Here is a 16,535-nt window from a genome sequence, read left to right as displayed (position 1 = left end):
CGGGGCTGCCTTCTGTGCTGACCCGAGAGAAGACTAGGCTTCCGTCGACAGTGGGCGGAGCGGTCGCCGGCAAAGGGCGGGGCCATTTCGAGCCCTGGGAAGGCGGGGCTTCTCCTGACAGGGGGCGGAGCTTCCGCCGCCTGGGGCGGGGCTTCTGTTGACAGGGGGGCGGGGCGGCTCCCTACCTCCCGCGGTGCGCCAATCCCCGGACTAGGGGCCGGGGTCGGACCGCAGTGGAGTAGCAGGGTCTGGGCGTGGAGAGCCCGGCGCCGTACGGGGTGGGGGCGCGCGGAGGACGCGCGCGCGGGAAGGCCCCTCCTTGACCGGCTCTCTCCCCTCCCCCTCCGCCCCCGACGGCCGCTGGGGCGCGCGCCTCTCCTCGCACCCCCACCCTGGGTCCCCACGCTCTGCGGGGCCACCGAGCTGCTGAGGCCCCTTTGCGGGCCCGCCGAGCGGTTCCGGGTTTAGGGTTCACAGGTCAGAGTTGACTCCCTGAAAAGTGCAGCCGGTTTGAAATGCAAGATGGCGGCGGCGTGGCGCTGAGAGGCGCGGCGGCCCCTGCAGGTAGTGGCGTGAGCCGGCCCCGCGACCAGCGAGCCTGGAGACTCTGGGCTGCGGGTGGGAACCGGAGCGCAGAGTCCGCGGCCGGCACGGGAAAGGCGAGTGGCGCGGGGCCCGGCGGGAGGAGGGTGACCTCACAGAAGAGACCCCTGGGGCTGAGCCCGCTCGCGGCGGCCGGTGGCGTGGTGGACCCGGCGCGGGGCGTCCAAGGGGACGGACTGGGCCTGTCTCGCGGCTGGGCAGTCGCCGCAGAGGGACAGATAGACCCACAGCCTCCCTCGCTCTTTTTGGGTGTCTCCGCCACCGAAAGAGCTTGGGGGCGGGGGGCTCTCTGGAGGGAAAATCTCAGCCCCCTGCCTTGGTGAGGACTGAGCAATTTAGGATTGTTGAGGGGAGTGAAGACTGCGTATTCCCAGCGGAGGGCGCCGCCGGAGGGAGCACCCCAGTGATGTTGGGAGTCCTAGAGAGGTCGGGAGTGCTGTCCTCCGGGGGCGTGTGGCTACTTCGTGGGGACTCAGTCTCCCTGAGGGTAAGGAGAGATTCTCTTGCTGGAGCTGAGCGCACTGACTGAGGTTGGAGCCCGAGCAAACCCTTCGGGAGAAGTTCTTACCTCCAGTTCAAGGAAGGCTGTGCGCACCCGTTTCGGGGCCAGGCCATGTCCCAACTTTGGGGAAGACTGGGAGTTGAGTCCTTAAGAACCATATTACGATTGTGAGGAAGCCCTGGGATTTAGGGAGAAGTTAATTAAAGAGGATGGTAGGGGCGGGGGGGTGTGGGGGCTGACCCATGGGAATCCTCCAAGCCTTAGGGCCCACAGTGAACAATCTGCTAATTCCTCAAGGGGAATAAAAGGCTGGGAAGGAGAGGTTTGAGAGGAACAAAGTCTAAGGGCAGGAAAGAAGAGCCCTGGCAGATGCCCTTTCCTTATATATTTACACCAAAGTTGGAGGTAAAGGGACTTGGCAATTCTTTGTTTTAGTACCTTTCCTGTCCTCTCTCCTCCGTGGGTAACTGTAAGGAAAGAGCATAGCCCCTGAGAAGGAAAAGATTCCAATTTGATATCCTTAGCTTAGGTTAGTGAAGGATCCAGCAGCTGGGAAGGCGTCAATGAGAAACAGCAGGCAGGAGAATTAGAACAGGGACTAGGGATGAGAAAAGAGAAATACAGGGAAGACATCGGACAGCAGGAATTCCACAGCCCTTTCTGTCAACTCAACCCAGCTATTAGAAAAAAAAAAAAAAATGCGAAGAGATAATCTTTGAGAGAAAAACGTAAGAAAAGGCTGAGAGAGAAGTTGTGATGTGATTAGGCTGGGATTCCATGTAACTTAAGCAATTCTTTTGGAGGTTAATGTGATAGCAGAAAAAGGAAAATAACAAAATTGGAAAATATACAGCGGTTCACGGTTAGGGAGGAAGAAGCAGTTTTCCCCCAGGAACAGTTAATATTTGGTTTGGGGTGTGTGTTGTGTGTATACATATATAAGAGCACTTTAGATTTGTTGGTATTGGTCATTGTTTCTCAGTCTTTGTCTGAAAGCTTTAATTTGTGTTGTATGGTGCTACATTAATTATCTTTGTGTATGAAAAATTATTCTGAAAAAGTCATTCGTTTTTTTGTTGGGAGTGAAGGTGAGCAGGAGTTGGTTTTAACAGGGAAATTGACCCTAGTATACCCATCGATTATTTTAATTTCTAAAGTAGCAATCTGACTCCTGATTTTTAAGCAAAAGAAATGTGAGTGCTGCCATTGACAATAATGCGGGAACAGGACATAAAAGAAAAAGGGCTTTCATGAATATTTTTTTCCTTTTAGTTTTTCTCTCCTTTCCCAAAGCATTTGAGGGCTAAGCAGACTAATTTTATACAAAGTAAAATGTATAATCGTGGAGCTTTTCGATACAAAATGATAGCATTTCAGTTACCAATGAATCTTTTTTGTTGAAGTACCTCTTCAGATTCCTTATTTAACAATCGGATTAAAATGAGAAAGAGTAATACTTGGGTAACTGATGATAGTGATGATTCATAGAGATTTCTTGAACCATTCTTGTAATTTCAAAAGAACTTTAACGTCTTCAGTGGAAATGTTTTAAAGATAGAGTTCAAGTATAAACTAGTTTAGAACTTCACATTTGGAACATTGTATGCATGTGTGCTGTTCTTTGGTTTCCTCAGTGTGCATGTAGCTCTAGTTTTATATTCAATTCTGAACAGATTAGGCTGGGTGAACCAGAGAGGCATTAATGCCAGATGGTTTGAAAATATGCTAAAGCCGAAAACATAAATGTGTCTGTGCTAGTGAACACTCATTAGTACATTTCTTTCCTTTATAGCTAAGCTTATTATTTCACTGGATTTGGGAGGTAGTTCATGCATGATGTAGCAATTATTTCACCTTTAATGATAATCGTAAGTTCTTTTTTTTTAATAAATGGGGACAAAGTTTTACAGTTATTAGCGAAATTAATAGCATAGGAGAGGTGGTTAATTTTGAAGATTTTTCTCCCTTTTGTATTATTTTATATTAAGGTGGAAAGGTTACATTATGATGTATTATATTTCTTATGCTAATTAAGCATAAAATGTGATATTTGAGACTTAGTTTGCTGTAAATTATAACTTAATATTTAAATGAAAATGCTTTTAAAATTATTAAAATGATCACAAATGTTGCTGAGGAAATAACCCTTTTATTTGTGTTGCAGCATTGTGGATTTGGGCCCAAAAGACTTTACTTAAATTAACAGTGTTGAAAGTTCAGCATCTAGTTTTTAATCTAATATCATAGTCAATGCAATTATTCAGAGAGATTTTTAGAATTATCTGTTGTACTGTTTATGGTGCTAGCCAGTAATACACATTTTTTAAACCATTGTAAGTATTTATTTATGTTGTGATAAGCACATTTACTGTTAAGACTAAATTTTTTGAACTTAAAATCCTTTTAAATAATCATATGTATTTTCAAAAGTAAGTTATATTTCTGTTTTTGAAACTGCTACTGTCTTTAGAATAAGAGTCAATGTTTCTATACTACTACTGATAAATTTTATTGTATCCTTGTTGCTCTGATATATTTGTAGTCATGAATAACCAGATTTGCATGACTGAAGTTGCTGACTTAGATTATTAATCAGAATATACATTGAGTTTACATTCTGGAGATCTGCATTTTATACAGGATATTCTTAAAGTAAATAGTAATATGTAAATTTTTAGGTAGTTGCCACGTTTTGATCTTAAAAGATACTTAATCTTGGCATTTTATACAATTGGTTTCCAATTTAAGAGGTAAGACTGTATACCTTTGGTCTAAACAAATATGATGACATACTTTGGAAAATAAGTATACATGAGCAGTTTAAGAATGATGTTTAGTCAAGGGAGCCAATTGAATACTTTTTTTTTTTTTTGAGACAGGGTCTCATTCTGTGGCCCAGGCTGGAATGCAGTGGCATAATCATGGCTCACTGCACCCTCAATCTCCTATGCTCAAGCAATCCTCTCTCCTCAGCCTCTCGAGTAGCTAGGACTACAGTCATGTGTCACCCACACCTGGCTAATTTTTAATTTTTTTTTGGTAGAGATAACGTCTTGCTGTGTTGCCCCAGCTGGTCTCAAACTCCTGGCCTCAAGCAGTCCTCCGCCTTGGCCTCCCAAAATACTGGGAGTACAGGCGTGAGCCACTGCATTCGCTAAATAAATAATTTTTAATGCAAGATTTTAATTTTCAGTTCTTAGTTTTAGATTTAAAAAAAAATCAGAATTTATCTTAACAAAATTAAAATATTGAAGTCATAGCCATATCATATATTATTGTAAATAAAATAACTCTTTCATTAAATTTTGGCGATTTCCTATTTCTCAAGATTTCTAATCCTTTTTCCCCTTCTTAAAAGTCTTTCTTTTCCTTTTTTGTTTTTTAGTGAGAAATGAAAGAAGATAGGAGGTTCTGATATTTCTAAGCACTTAACTCATAATTATGTTTTTCTTCTATCCCAAGTTTATTCTCTTTTACAATCCAATATTCTTAAAAAGAAGTTTGTTAAAACTTTGCTAGACATGGGCTGTACTTGGGAGTGGGGAGGATCATGAAAACAATTTCTGCTCGTTACTATGATAAAATTACTTACATCAGATGTTTGCTAGTTCTATGAACAACCCCTTAAATATGTCATACAGTAATGATTCATTTTGAAGCTAAGGTCAGAAAATGTTTGTGGGGGAGAGGTTAAATTTGATTGATTAATACCTGCCTATTGAAGCCAACTTGTTCCAGCATGATTTAATATGCTCAAAGGTATGAAATGGCAAATACATTTTGCTGGTTGGTTGTTACCCAGATTCTTAAAGTGTTTTATCACTTGTCAACAGTTAGCAAATTTTAAACAAAGATTTCTTTGCTAACATTCATTGTGTTCTAAGTACCAAGAAGTATTCCAGAAACTTTACATGTGTTACCTATTTCAATCCTCACAACCACCCTATTAAGTAAGTAGTATCCTATTAATATTACTAGCCCCATTTGTAGATGACAGGGCTGAGGCACAAATAGGCTAAGCCATTTGTCTAAAGTCACACAGCTAGTAAGTGGCAGTGCTGGATTTGAACCCAGTCTGTTCCAAATTTTTCAGGCTCTTGGTCTTTTTTTGTAATCCATCTACTACCAGAACAGCTTGTTCTGTTTTATTATATAATGTATATAGCTGAGATGAGCTCTTTAATTTTTGGAATTCACTCATACTAAATTAAGAAAAATACTTTGAATTAGATAGAAATGTTCTGAAGTAATCCCAGTATCAGGAACTTAACATCAGGCAACTCGGATTTTCATTCAAAAGCACTGATGAGCTCATTTTTGCTCCTCTGGTATCCTTGTGTCTTTACATGTCTTGGCAGCTCTTCTTAAGAGACTCATTCGGTAAAATATCTTACAATTACTGTGTGATTTTAAGAATGGATTGAAATAGGTTACCATTTTCCTACAGTATTAATAATTCATTTTGGAAAATAACCTTCCCTCTTTGGCAGCTGTTTCCTATCTTCTCTTCTAGTCCACATCCGTAGATTGATGGCTAACGAGTGGCAGAACAAGGAGATACCAGGAAATGAAATTGTAGAGTCCCAGGCTACAGAGATAACAAGATGCTTCACTGGGCCTACCAGGAAAATGCTCTTTTGCTTTTCATAAAAATAGTGTACTTATTCAGCCTAAGTTTTAACTTAATCTAGAGGTATTTTACTAGAGGACTGGTGTATTTACATTATTTCTTGATGTGAGAAGTTTCTTCATAAAACTGTAATAGTAGCAGGAATAAAAAAATAAGGTTAATTGGGAAAATAATCTTCGTTAATATTTATTCATTATAGTTTACAGAGAATAGTGCTTAAAGAATACAACAAAAGGCCAGTTAGGGATCACGCCTGTAATCCTAGCCCTTTGGGAGGCCAAGGTGGGTAGATCACTTGAGCTCAGGAGTTTGAGACCAGCCTGGCCAACATGGTGAAACCCTGTCTCTACTAAAAATACAAAAATTAGTTGGGCGTGGTGGTGCATGCCTGTAATCCCAGCTACTCGGGAGGCTGAGGCAGGAGAATCGCTTGAACCAGGGAGTCAGAGGTTGCAGTGAGCCGAGATTACGCCACTGCACTCCAGCCTGGCGACACAGCGAGACTCTGTCTCAAAAAAAAAAAAAAGAATACAACCAAAATGCTTTAACCCTTCAAAAGTGTTATTTATGACTGTTCTAGTAAGAGAAGCAGTTGTAGCTTTATTAAACTTTTCTGATTGGTTTAACTGCTCTAGGTTATATACTATAACATATTTGGACAGTAATTGAATTTTCAGACAATTATTTTCTATTTATTTGATTGCATGATATTAATGCTTCACAGTGCACTGATTGTAAAGCCATTTGGTAGTAGCTTTCAGGCAAAAACGACATGGCTAAACACCAGTCATTCTGTTAGATAATCCCATGTTTACAGATCAAGTACTACTAGTTTGTTTAACTTGTTTTGGCTTGTGTTGTCAGCATTAATAATCCTCTCCATTCTGATTAACGTAATAAATTAGGATACAAATGTCACTAGGTTTATGTACAAACACATAAACATATACAACTACTTCCATTTCTTAGTTTAACTAAATTGTCTTCATAACCTTTGTATACTTATTTATTTATTTTGAGTCAGAGTTTCGCTCTTGTTGCCCAGACTGGGGTGCGATGGTGCGATCTCGGCTCACTGCAACCTCTGCCTCCCCAGTTCAAGCGATTCTCCTGCCTCAGCCTCCTGAGTAGCTGGGATTACAGGCATGCGCCACCATGCCTGGCCAATTTTGTATTTTTAGTAGAGACAGGGTTTCTCCTTGTTGGTCAAGCTGGTCTCGAACTCCCAACCTCAGGTGATCTGCCCGCCTTGGCCTCCCAAAGTGCTCGGATTACAGGCATGAGCCACTGCGCTGGCCTATATACTCATTTTAAAGAACTCCCAATTTCTACATCTCAATTTTCACTTTACAGACGGCATATATTCACATTTTGAAATTTTATTGAAAATGGTGTAGTAGTTATTTGGTTGTTCTGTATAATACAAATAGAATTTTTTAATGTGTAGTTTTTGTGTTTCCTACCAATATTAGGATTGGTATTTAAATGGTTCTTTTAAAGTTTTGATGAGGGAATAAACTTTTTTTTTTCCAAAATTACATTTATTTATTAAAAACTAAGCCATAAATTGTAGAAATTTCCTAAGGCTAAATTATATCTAGAATAATAAAATGTGAATTTTTTGTAGGAGAAGACAGACAGCTGCTTTGGACCTGTTGGTGATGATGGCCTGAGCTAAACATCTAACTAGAAGGGATACCCTTCCATTTCAAGAACAGAATGCTAAGGAAGCTGTGGCAAGTATGTGTTTCATTGTTTTGGTATGGTAAAACTCAGATACTGAATGTACTCACTTTAGATTCCATGATACTATATTTGGCTGAAGTTTTTAAAAGCTTTCCTTAAAAAGCAGCAGACATATGTTAACACTTTTTTTAATATACTTTCAAATTTTAAGAGCTGTAACTATAGGACTGCTTTAATTTCAAAAGAGACAGCATCACACTTCATAATAAAGCTTATATGGTATATTTATAATTGATTTTAAACTTAGTATTTGATGAAATCTGCTGTGTCAGGCACTATACCAAGTGCTGTGATAACAGAGGTAAACAAGACAAAATGTACCTTTGGTGTGGGGAAATTGATCTAGAAATTTTGCTATGCTTTTACCTATATCCAGAAAAATGCTTCAGGATGTTCAAGAACAAATCCTGAAACTATATTTTCAAAACATACGCTACTAATAATAGTTAATTATAAGAGTCAGAATATTAAATACTCTTACTTATATTAACCATACCAAAACCTAAATATTTGAATATTCATCCTTTTGTAGTTCATAAGTGTGATGGTTGGGTTTCATGCTCACGTGTGAAATGTGCCTTTCTCAAACCTTGTTATGACACTGGCACATTACCTGTGTGACGTTAAAAATGTATATATATATTTGAATATATTTGTACATAATTGCTTTTATATTTTATCTGATTAATTAATTGGCTTTTATAAGAAGCATTTATCCAATTGTTATTTTAGATGATTCCAGAAAATACTAGGAAAGATTTGATAAACATTAATGTGGTAGTTTTCATTTTTAAAAAATTGATAACAGAGTTCTTTTAAGTTGATACTGCCAATACTGATTACTATTATCTTTCAAAGTATTTTGAAAAATCAAATTATTATATCCTCAGTGAAGTGGGTAACAGTTACCTTACCTTTATAAATAGAGAAGATAATGACCAGATGAATGGTTTTTCAGTCTTCAGAGATAATCTCACTTGGAACTGAGAATAGCATTCTTGTGTTAGACTGTCTGTAAAAGACTTAACACACCTTCTTGAGAGAAGTAGGGAAAAATTGTTTTCGGCAGAAAATTACTTTTTGATCACGTTCACAAACTCTTCACAAGATAAGATATTTCATGATACTGCTAGTTTATATATCACTTTCAATGTATTACATACCTACCTACCTACCTGCCAGCTGTGCGGAGAAAACTAGGATGTTAGTGTCCTCGGGAGAGACCTTTCAAAAAGAGATTTCACTCCTCCAATCTGTGGTTGGAGCTTGCCAGAAAAAATCTGTCCAGTTTGGATTCTTCTTTTAATCTTTAGTGTCATTAAGGTCTGCTTTTTCAGATGGAAAAAAACAGGTAGACAGGATAGGGTTTCTTACCTTTCAGCCTTAATTAGCATTAGCAAAGTTATCCTCTGACATTTGGTTATCTTTGACCACAATTTCTTAGATGCTTTCACTTTTACTATTTTTATTCCTGTTTGTATATTCACTTTAATACTTGATTTTCTGTTGTCTTGAAACTATTTTTTGGCAGTTTTCTTGAGATTTATCTCTTAGGTAGTGATTCTAGGTTACCAGCAATCGTTAAGAACATCTGCTGTGGATATAAATTTGTGTTGTCAAATTCCTAATTTAATTTTTTAAGAACTTGATGTTTCTAAATATTTTAACATTTTATTTTTATTTTTACATTTTAACTTTGAAAATACCTTAATTGTGTAAAAGTAACCTTTATTTTTTTTTTTAACACAGTGGGTACCTTTTGTTTTAATCTGACCTCATTCTTTGTTCGTACTGTTTAGGCATTCCGTGATTTTTGTGTAATTGTAACTTTTAGTTTAATACAAACGTGTTAAAGTATTTTCAACTGGCTAAACAGAACTCTTGATTCAGAGAGAGAGAAGTGACACTAAATAGAATACAGAATCCTAAACATTCTCGGTATATATACAAATGCAGATTCCGAGGGATTCTCCATGTGCATGTTTTTGCTACCTAAGAACAGTTTTAGTTTTGATGCTACATCAAAATTAACATGATCCCTAAAAACTATGGTATCTTCTAAATGCTCTTTTTTTTTTTTTTTTGAGACAGAGTTTTGCTTTTGTCGCCCAGGATGGAGTACAATGGCATGATCTCGGCTCACTGCAACCTTCTTCTCCCAGGTTCAAGTGATTCTCCTGCCTCAACCTCCCGAGTAGCTGGGATTACAAGTGCATGCCACGATGCCAGCTAATTTTTGTATTTTTAGTAGAGACGGGGTTTCACCATGTTGGCCAGGCTGGACTCGAACTCCTGACCTCAGGTGATCCACCCGCCTCGGCCTCCCAAAGTGCTGGGATTACATGCGTGAGCCGCCTCGCCCAGCTCTAAATGCTCTTATTTGACCCAGAATTGGTATAAAAAACAAAGTTAGTGGCCAGGCACAGTGGCTCACGCCTGCAATTCCAGCACTTTGGGAGGCCGAGGCAGGCGGATTACGATGTCAGGAGTTCAAGACCAGCCTGGCCAAGATGGTGAAACCCCATCTCTACTAAAAAAATACAAAAATTAGCCAGGTGTGGTGGCAGGCACCTGTAATCCCAACTACTTGGGAGGCTGAGGCAGAGAATTGCTTGAACCTGGGAGGCAGAGGTTGCAGTGAGCCAAGATCGCAACACTGCACTCCAGCCTGGGCAACAGAGTGAGACTCCGTCTCAAGAAAAAAAAAAAAAAGTTCGTTTTTATTCGCATAAAATCTTACCAAATAACATGCTTTTGTGGCTAACTAGGCCAACATATTGTTATCTGTTAATCATTTAATTTGAAGTCCAAGACAGCCAGAAAAACCAGAAGCTTGCAAATTCAGTGCAGTTGTGGCTCTGCTTAATGATAAAATATTTTAGACTTTTTTTAGTAGTAGTAAGCATAGAATTTGAAACAGTCCACTAACTTCTTAGTGTATTACATCGAGGACTTTTTAATTTTTTAAAAAATGTAGTAGAACACTATTAAAGTATAGTTTTCTCATAAAACAGAGAAGTAATGATTCTAAGTACAAATTTGCATTTGCTGTCTTTATAGTAACTATACCCTTTTCTCCTGAATTTCACTGCCAAAATCATTCTTTGAATGTTTGCTCTCCCTTGTTTTACTCTTAAGTAATCCACAAATTTAAATATACTCAATTCATATATAAAACTGATGTATTACAATAACATTTTAGATGTTAGTAAATGTTTATTGAATGTTCATTGCTATACTTTAATAGAATGTTTTAGATTCAAGGATGTTTTAATATTCTTGACTAAGGTAATTTTTATTAAGAATTTTACCATCCAAAGTAATCTATGGTAAATCAAGCACAATTGTTTTTATAGCTCTTCTATAAATGAGTGTTTAATGAAGTAAAGTGTATGTAATAATACATAGTATAGCTATATTTAAATTTTTTTTTTTTTTGAGATGGAGTCTCGCTCTGTCACCCAGACTGGAGTGCAGTGGAGCGATCTCGGCTCACTGCAACCTCTGCCTCCTGGGTTCAAGTGATTCTCCTGCCTCAGCCTCCCAAGCAGCTGGGATTACAGGCACCCGTCACCACACTCTGCTAATTTTTGTATTTTTTTTAGTAGAGACGGGGTTTCACCATGTTGACCAAGTTGGTCTCGAACTCCTGACCTCAATTGATCTGCCCACTTCAGCCTCCCCAAGTGCTGGGATTACAGATGTGAGCCATCACGCCCGGCCTAAAGATATTTTTTAGCAAACATTATTGGGGTCCTAGTAAGTATTTTGTTGGGCCCTGGGAATATAGTGGATAGCTAAATAGATATTCTTTCTGATCTAAAAGAAGAACTTGGATAAGAACTCTTAAACTTTTTAGATTGTGATGAAACACATTTTGCTTTACTAAAATGCTTTTCTGTAGAGAAATATTAATTGTAAAATTGTAAAAATCAATTGTTTTGATGAGTTCAGAATCATAAGTTGATTGAAGGGTATCCTACCCTCAGGAGAAGATCCAGTATACAGATAGATATATGGTAACTGGCTAGTCTAGATCTACACCCTGGAGATTGTGTTTGGGTGGTCTTGAGGGCTCTTAGAGCCAGTCTGACTTCTCAGAGCTCCAAAAACTATACCTGAATGCTACATATTGAGGGATTCCTGCTTCCCTGGAAAATCCTTTTTTGTTGTTGTTATTTCCTTCCTTCCTTCCTCCCCTCCCTTCCCCTCTCTTCCCCTCCCTTCCCCTCTCTTCCCCTCCCCTCCCCTCCCCTCCCCTCCTCTCCCCTCCCCTCCCCTGTCCTTCCCTTCTCTTCCTTCTCTTTCTTGTCTTTCTTTCTTCCTTTCTTTCTTCCTCCCTTCTTTCCTCTCTTCCTCCCTCCCTCCCTTCCTTTTCTTTTTTTTTTTTTTTTAAACAAATTTGCATGTCATCCTTGCCCAAGGGCCATGCTAATCTTCTCTGCATGGTTCCAATTTTAGTATTTGTGCTGTGGAAGCCAGCACTGGAAAATCCTTTATGTAGCCATGTTTTTTGCCTTAATAATAGAAAAGAAACTTTGTTTCCAGCTTGACCATAGAAATATTGGTCATACATTGGCCATAGAAATATTTTAGTCTATTTGCAATTTTAGGGTCTTGAAAGTATTGTTTGTGGTACTTTATAATAAAGCAATGTGATAACAATATTAAAGAAAATTTGTAGGCTAGGCAGGGTAGCTCATGCCTGTAATCCCAACACAGGGAGGCAGAGGTGGGAGGATTACTTGAACCCAAGAGTTCAAGACCAGCCTGGGCAACATAATGGGACTCTTTTCTCCACAAAAAGGAAAAAAACACAAAAGAAAAAGAAAACTTGTGAATATCACACATAAAAATGTCACCCATAATCTCATGTGAAATTTTCATTTTTTACATATTCTCGTCTCATCTTTGTTCACATGCATACATATTTCCTCACAGTTATTATAATTAATATGCAAATTTTCTGAGTTTTAAAAAATTTAACAGTAAATGGGTAATTTTTCCATATTCCTTAATTACTCTTAAGATTATCAATTTTAATGGCAGTATAGCAATTAATTAATTTGATCAATTTTCTAAAAACACTTCCCCTACTGAAAAGTTAACTGAAAGCAGTTTTGTAAAGTAATTACATTCACAGTGCTGGATGCATTTACAGCATACTTTTTTTATTGGCAGACTTAATTTTAATTGTGTTTTAATTGCAGAGTCACCTAGCTACTGAGTTGTGCAACTGACCTCTAACCTCTTTTTATAGGTAAATAGTGCAAGCTTCCCCAAATTGATTTTGAGCCCTGTTTTTAGTTGACCTTCAAATAGAGGATGTGATGCCTTCAGCTAATAGTGATTTCTATACAGCAATTTTCCTGTCCCAGTCCCATTGCACTTTAATGATAAAGGGAGATGAATAGGAACAACATCCTAGAAATTCTTATTCTGTATTTTTACTCCTACTTTTTCATCCAATTTTTGTGCATTTTCAGCTGATTAAGTTGCTTAAAAAAAAAGTGAGAGAACTTATAATATTAATAAATGGTGTTTCTTTTTTTTCCGGAAATAATTTTTCAGGGACTGAAAATAGCAACAATTAGGCACCTACTTTGTGTCAAAGTAAGTGAAGGAAGCATTTTTACTTCCTCTGATGTGGATACTACTATTTCTGTTTCCCCCAGGGAAGCCTTCTCTGCTTCTTTTCTGGAAGCCTCCTGCAGTGTGCTCATATAGTTCCCGATACTTCCTGTCTTACTGCACTAATCATAGTTATTCTAAGTAATTGTTTACTGCTTGCTTTCCTTGCTTCACTGCTAGTACCTGAAAAACCAGAGACTGCCTGTCTTGGTCACCATTGCATCATTACTGCCTAACACAGTACCTTTCACATGGTTGACATACAACAAATAGTTGTTGAATAGAATTTGCTGAATTGAAGAATCTTGGTTTTATACGTGAGAAAATTGAGGTTGAATTGAATAGCTTTTCCAGGCACCTAACTACTAATTGACAAAGATGACTGCAAAACCTGTGGTTTTACCCTATCCACAATGCCTTTATGAATTAATTACTCTGGGCCTGGGATTCTTCTTCCATAAAAATGGGGCAGTTGCACTAAGATCCTTGTTTCCTCCAAACTTATGACTTTATAATAAGAATTCCAAGGATACCTTTGTTTGCTCTTTGGTCTATTTTTAGACTATAACACATTATGCAGAATTGAGCTTTTGGACCAAATCTTGAAACTCTTTTGGGACTTCTCAGTCTCTTTTTAGAAATACGTTAAATAATACATTGACCTTACTTTTGTTATTAAAATCATGGGGGTCTGACAGTAGATAATAGCAAGCAAATAGTCTTTTTTTCTTTTTTTTTTTTGAGATGGAGCCTCGCTCTGTCGCCCGGGCTGGAGTGCAGTGGCCGGATCTCAGCTCACTGCAAGCTCCGCCTCCCGGGTTTATGCCATTCTCCTGCCTCAGCCTCCCGAGTAGCTGGGATTACAGGCGCCCGCCAACTCACCTGGCTAGTTTTTTGTATTTTTTAGTAGAGACGGGGTTTCACCGTGTTAGCCAGGATGGTCTCGATCTCCTGACCTTGTGATCCACCCGTCTCGGCCTCCCAAAGTGCTGGGATTACAGGCTTGAGCCACCGCGCCCAGCCTTCTTTTTTTTTTTTTTTTTTTTTGAGATAGAGTCTCTCTCTGACGCCCAGGCTGGAATGCAGTAGTGCGATCTTGGTTCACTGCATCCTCCACCTCGCAGATTCAAGTGATTCTCGTGCCTCAGCCTCCCCAGTAGCTGGGATTACAGGCGCCCACTACCAGGCCCAGCTAATTTTTGTATTTTTAGTAGAGATGGGGTTTCACCATGTTGGCCAGGCTAGTCTCGAACCCCTGACCTCAAGTGACCCACCCACCCCTGCCCCCAGCCTCCCAAAGTGCTGGGGTTACAGGCATGAGCCACTGCACCTGGCCTCTCTAGATGAGTTTTTGAATTTCATGGCTGAGCAATGGCTCAATGAGAGGAGGATTTTTGATGAAACTGATATATTGTCTTCATATATATATGTATACACACATACATATATATACACACACATATATACACATATATATATATTTTTTGTTTGTTTGTTTGTTTGTTTTGTTTTGAGATGGAGTGTGGCTCTGTCGCCCAGGCTGGAGTGCAATGTCTCAATCTTGGCTCACTGCAACCTCTACCTCCTGAGTTGAAGTGATTCTCCTGCCTCAGCCTCCCAAGTAGCAGGATTACAGGTGTACGCCACCACACCCAGCTAACTTTTATATTTTCAGTAGAGATGGGGTTTCACTATGTTGGCCAGGCTGGTCTCGAACTCCCGACCTCAAGTGGTCCGTCCTCCTCAGCCTCCCAAAGTGCTGGGATTACAGGCACACCCAGCTGGTACGTTTTAAGTTTTAAGCCAAAGGCTTTTATTTATTTTAATTAATTAATTAATTAATGTATTTATTTTTTGAGACGGAGTCTTGCTCTGTCGCCCAGGCTGGAGTGCAGTGGTGTGATCTCAGCTCACTGCAAGCTCCGCCTCCCAAGTTCATGCAATTCTCCTGCCTCAGCCTCCCAAGTAGCTGGGACTACAGGCGCCTGCCACCATGCCTGGCTAATTTTTTGTATTTTTAGTAGAGACGGGGTTTCACCATGTTAGCCAGGATGGTCTCGATCTCCTGCCCTCGAGTTCCACCCGCGTCGGCCTTCCAAAGTGCTGGGATTACGGAAGTGAGCCACCGCTCCCGGCCAAGCCAAAGGCTTTAAACACATCTCAGGATCCCTGAAAGGTGGAAGTGGGGATTGTAAGATTCATGGAATTTGGTCAGAGAGTAGTTTAACCTCTGCCTCCTCCAACCAGATAGCTCCTCTTTTTTCTTTTTTTTTTTTTTTTTGAGACAGAGTCTCGCTCTGTCACCCAGGCTGGAGTGCAGTGGCGCGATCTCGGCTCACTGCAACCTCCACCTCCCGAGTTCAAGTGATTCTCCTGCCTCAGCCTCCTGAGTAGCTGGGGTATTACAGGTGCACGCCACCACGCCTGGCTAATTTCTGTATTTTTAGTAGAGACGGGATTTCAGTGTTGTCTAGGATGATTGATCTCCTGACCCTGTGATCCACAGGCCTCGGCCTCCCAAAATGCTGGGATTACAGAAGTGAGCCACCGCACCTGGCTGATGGCTCCTCTTTTATCTGTTTTGACCTGGGATTTCTCATAACATTTTGTTTGAAGAAGGGGCTCCCTTGCTTAAAACAAAAAGTTTGAAAACCACCACTTTGAGGAAAAAGTTTCAGAAAGAAACCCTCTTGCCTTCCAACTATTATTATACCCCAATTAAATATAGTCTCTCTCAGATTCCAGGAAAGTAACAGACACAAAATAGCTTACTCCTCTGCCTTTCAACAATTCCCTTTACTGTTCAAAATACGAGTGCTGCTCATTTATTACTCTTCCACTTACAATTTTTTTAGAAACAGTATCTTCCCATGTTGCCCAGTCTTGAACTCGTAGACTCAAGGAATCTTCCTGCCTTGGCTTCTTGAATAGCTGGATTACAGATGTATAACACCATGTCTGGACCACTTATTTAGAGCCATTTAAGGAATTACCTGTTTCTAATAAGAAAAAATTATCAAACATCTGTGTTGATACTTGAAAAAAAGTAATGGCAACCCCTATTTGATTAAAAGATAACATTGGCTTAGTTTGTAACATTTGGTTAAGAAATAGTTGTAAATATGAGTGATTTCTTTATAATATCTTAGAAATCAAGAATGTTTTATTTTTTTTATTTTATTTATTTATTTTTTTTAAGACGGAGTCTCGCTCTGCCACCCAGGCTGGAGTGCAGTGGCTGGATCTCAGCTCACTGCAAGCTCCGCCTCCCGGGTTCACGCCATTCTCCTGCCTCAGCCTCCCGAGTAGCTGGGACTACAGGCGCCCACCACCTCGCCCGGCTAGTTTTTTGTAGTTTTTAGTAGAGACGGGGTTTCACAGTGTCAGCCAGGATGGTCTCGATCTCCTGACCTCGTGATCCGC

General features: G+C 39.8%; 2 protein-coding genes and 2 non-coding genes across 8 annotated transcripts in view; 3 read left to right on the top strand and 1 right to left on the bottom strand.

The window, feature by feature from the left end:
• ZHX1 (zinc fingers and homeoboxes 1) overlaps positions 1-16,535 on the top strand; it is a 28,374-nt gene that overhangs the window by 635 nt on the left and 11,204 nt on the right. Inside the window, exons 1-2 of one of the 5 annotated variants that reach the window (XM_065519588.2) lie at positions 208-477; positions 7,363-7,475. The gene's annotated coding sequence lies outside the window, so the exon portion shown is untranslated. The other 4 variants (XM_005564020.5, XM_005564021.5, XM_073999402.1 and 1 more) reach the window with 4 other exon arrangements.
• Positions 495-16,535, top strand: part of C8H8orf76 (chromosome 8 C8orf76 homolog) — a 56,775-nt gene continuing 40,734 nt past the window's right edge. Inside the window, exons 1-2 of the mRNA XM_005564023.4 lie at positions 495-659; positions 7,363-7,475. The gene's annotated coding sequence lies outside the window, so the exon portion shown is untranslated. The remainder of the gene's footprint in view (positions 660-7,362; positions 7,476-16,535) is intronic.
• Positions 8,002-8,104, top strand: LOC123575414 (small nucleolar RNA U13). The gene has a single exon (XR_006700703.2). It is a non-coding gene; the product is annotated as a small nucleolar RNA U13 (small nucleolar RNA).
• On the bottom strand, positions 11,860-11,966 carry LOC123575347 (U6 spliceosomal RNA). Its single transcript, XR_006700645.1, has one exon. It is a non-coding gene; the product is annotated as a U6 spliceosomal RNA (small nuclear RNA).

The sequence above is a fragment of the Macaca fascicularis genome, chromosome 8 (genome assembly GCF_037993035.2).
Source record: "Macaca fascicularis isolate 582-1 chromosome 8, T2T-MFA8v1.1".
Lineage (NCBI taxonomy): Eukaryota > Metazoa > Chordata > Mammalia > Primates > Cercopithecidae > Macaca > Macaca fascicularis.
The sequence above is the reverse complement of the archived record's forward strand: the minus strand, read 5'-3'. Positions and strand labels throughout refer to the sequence as shown.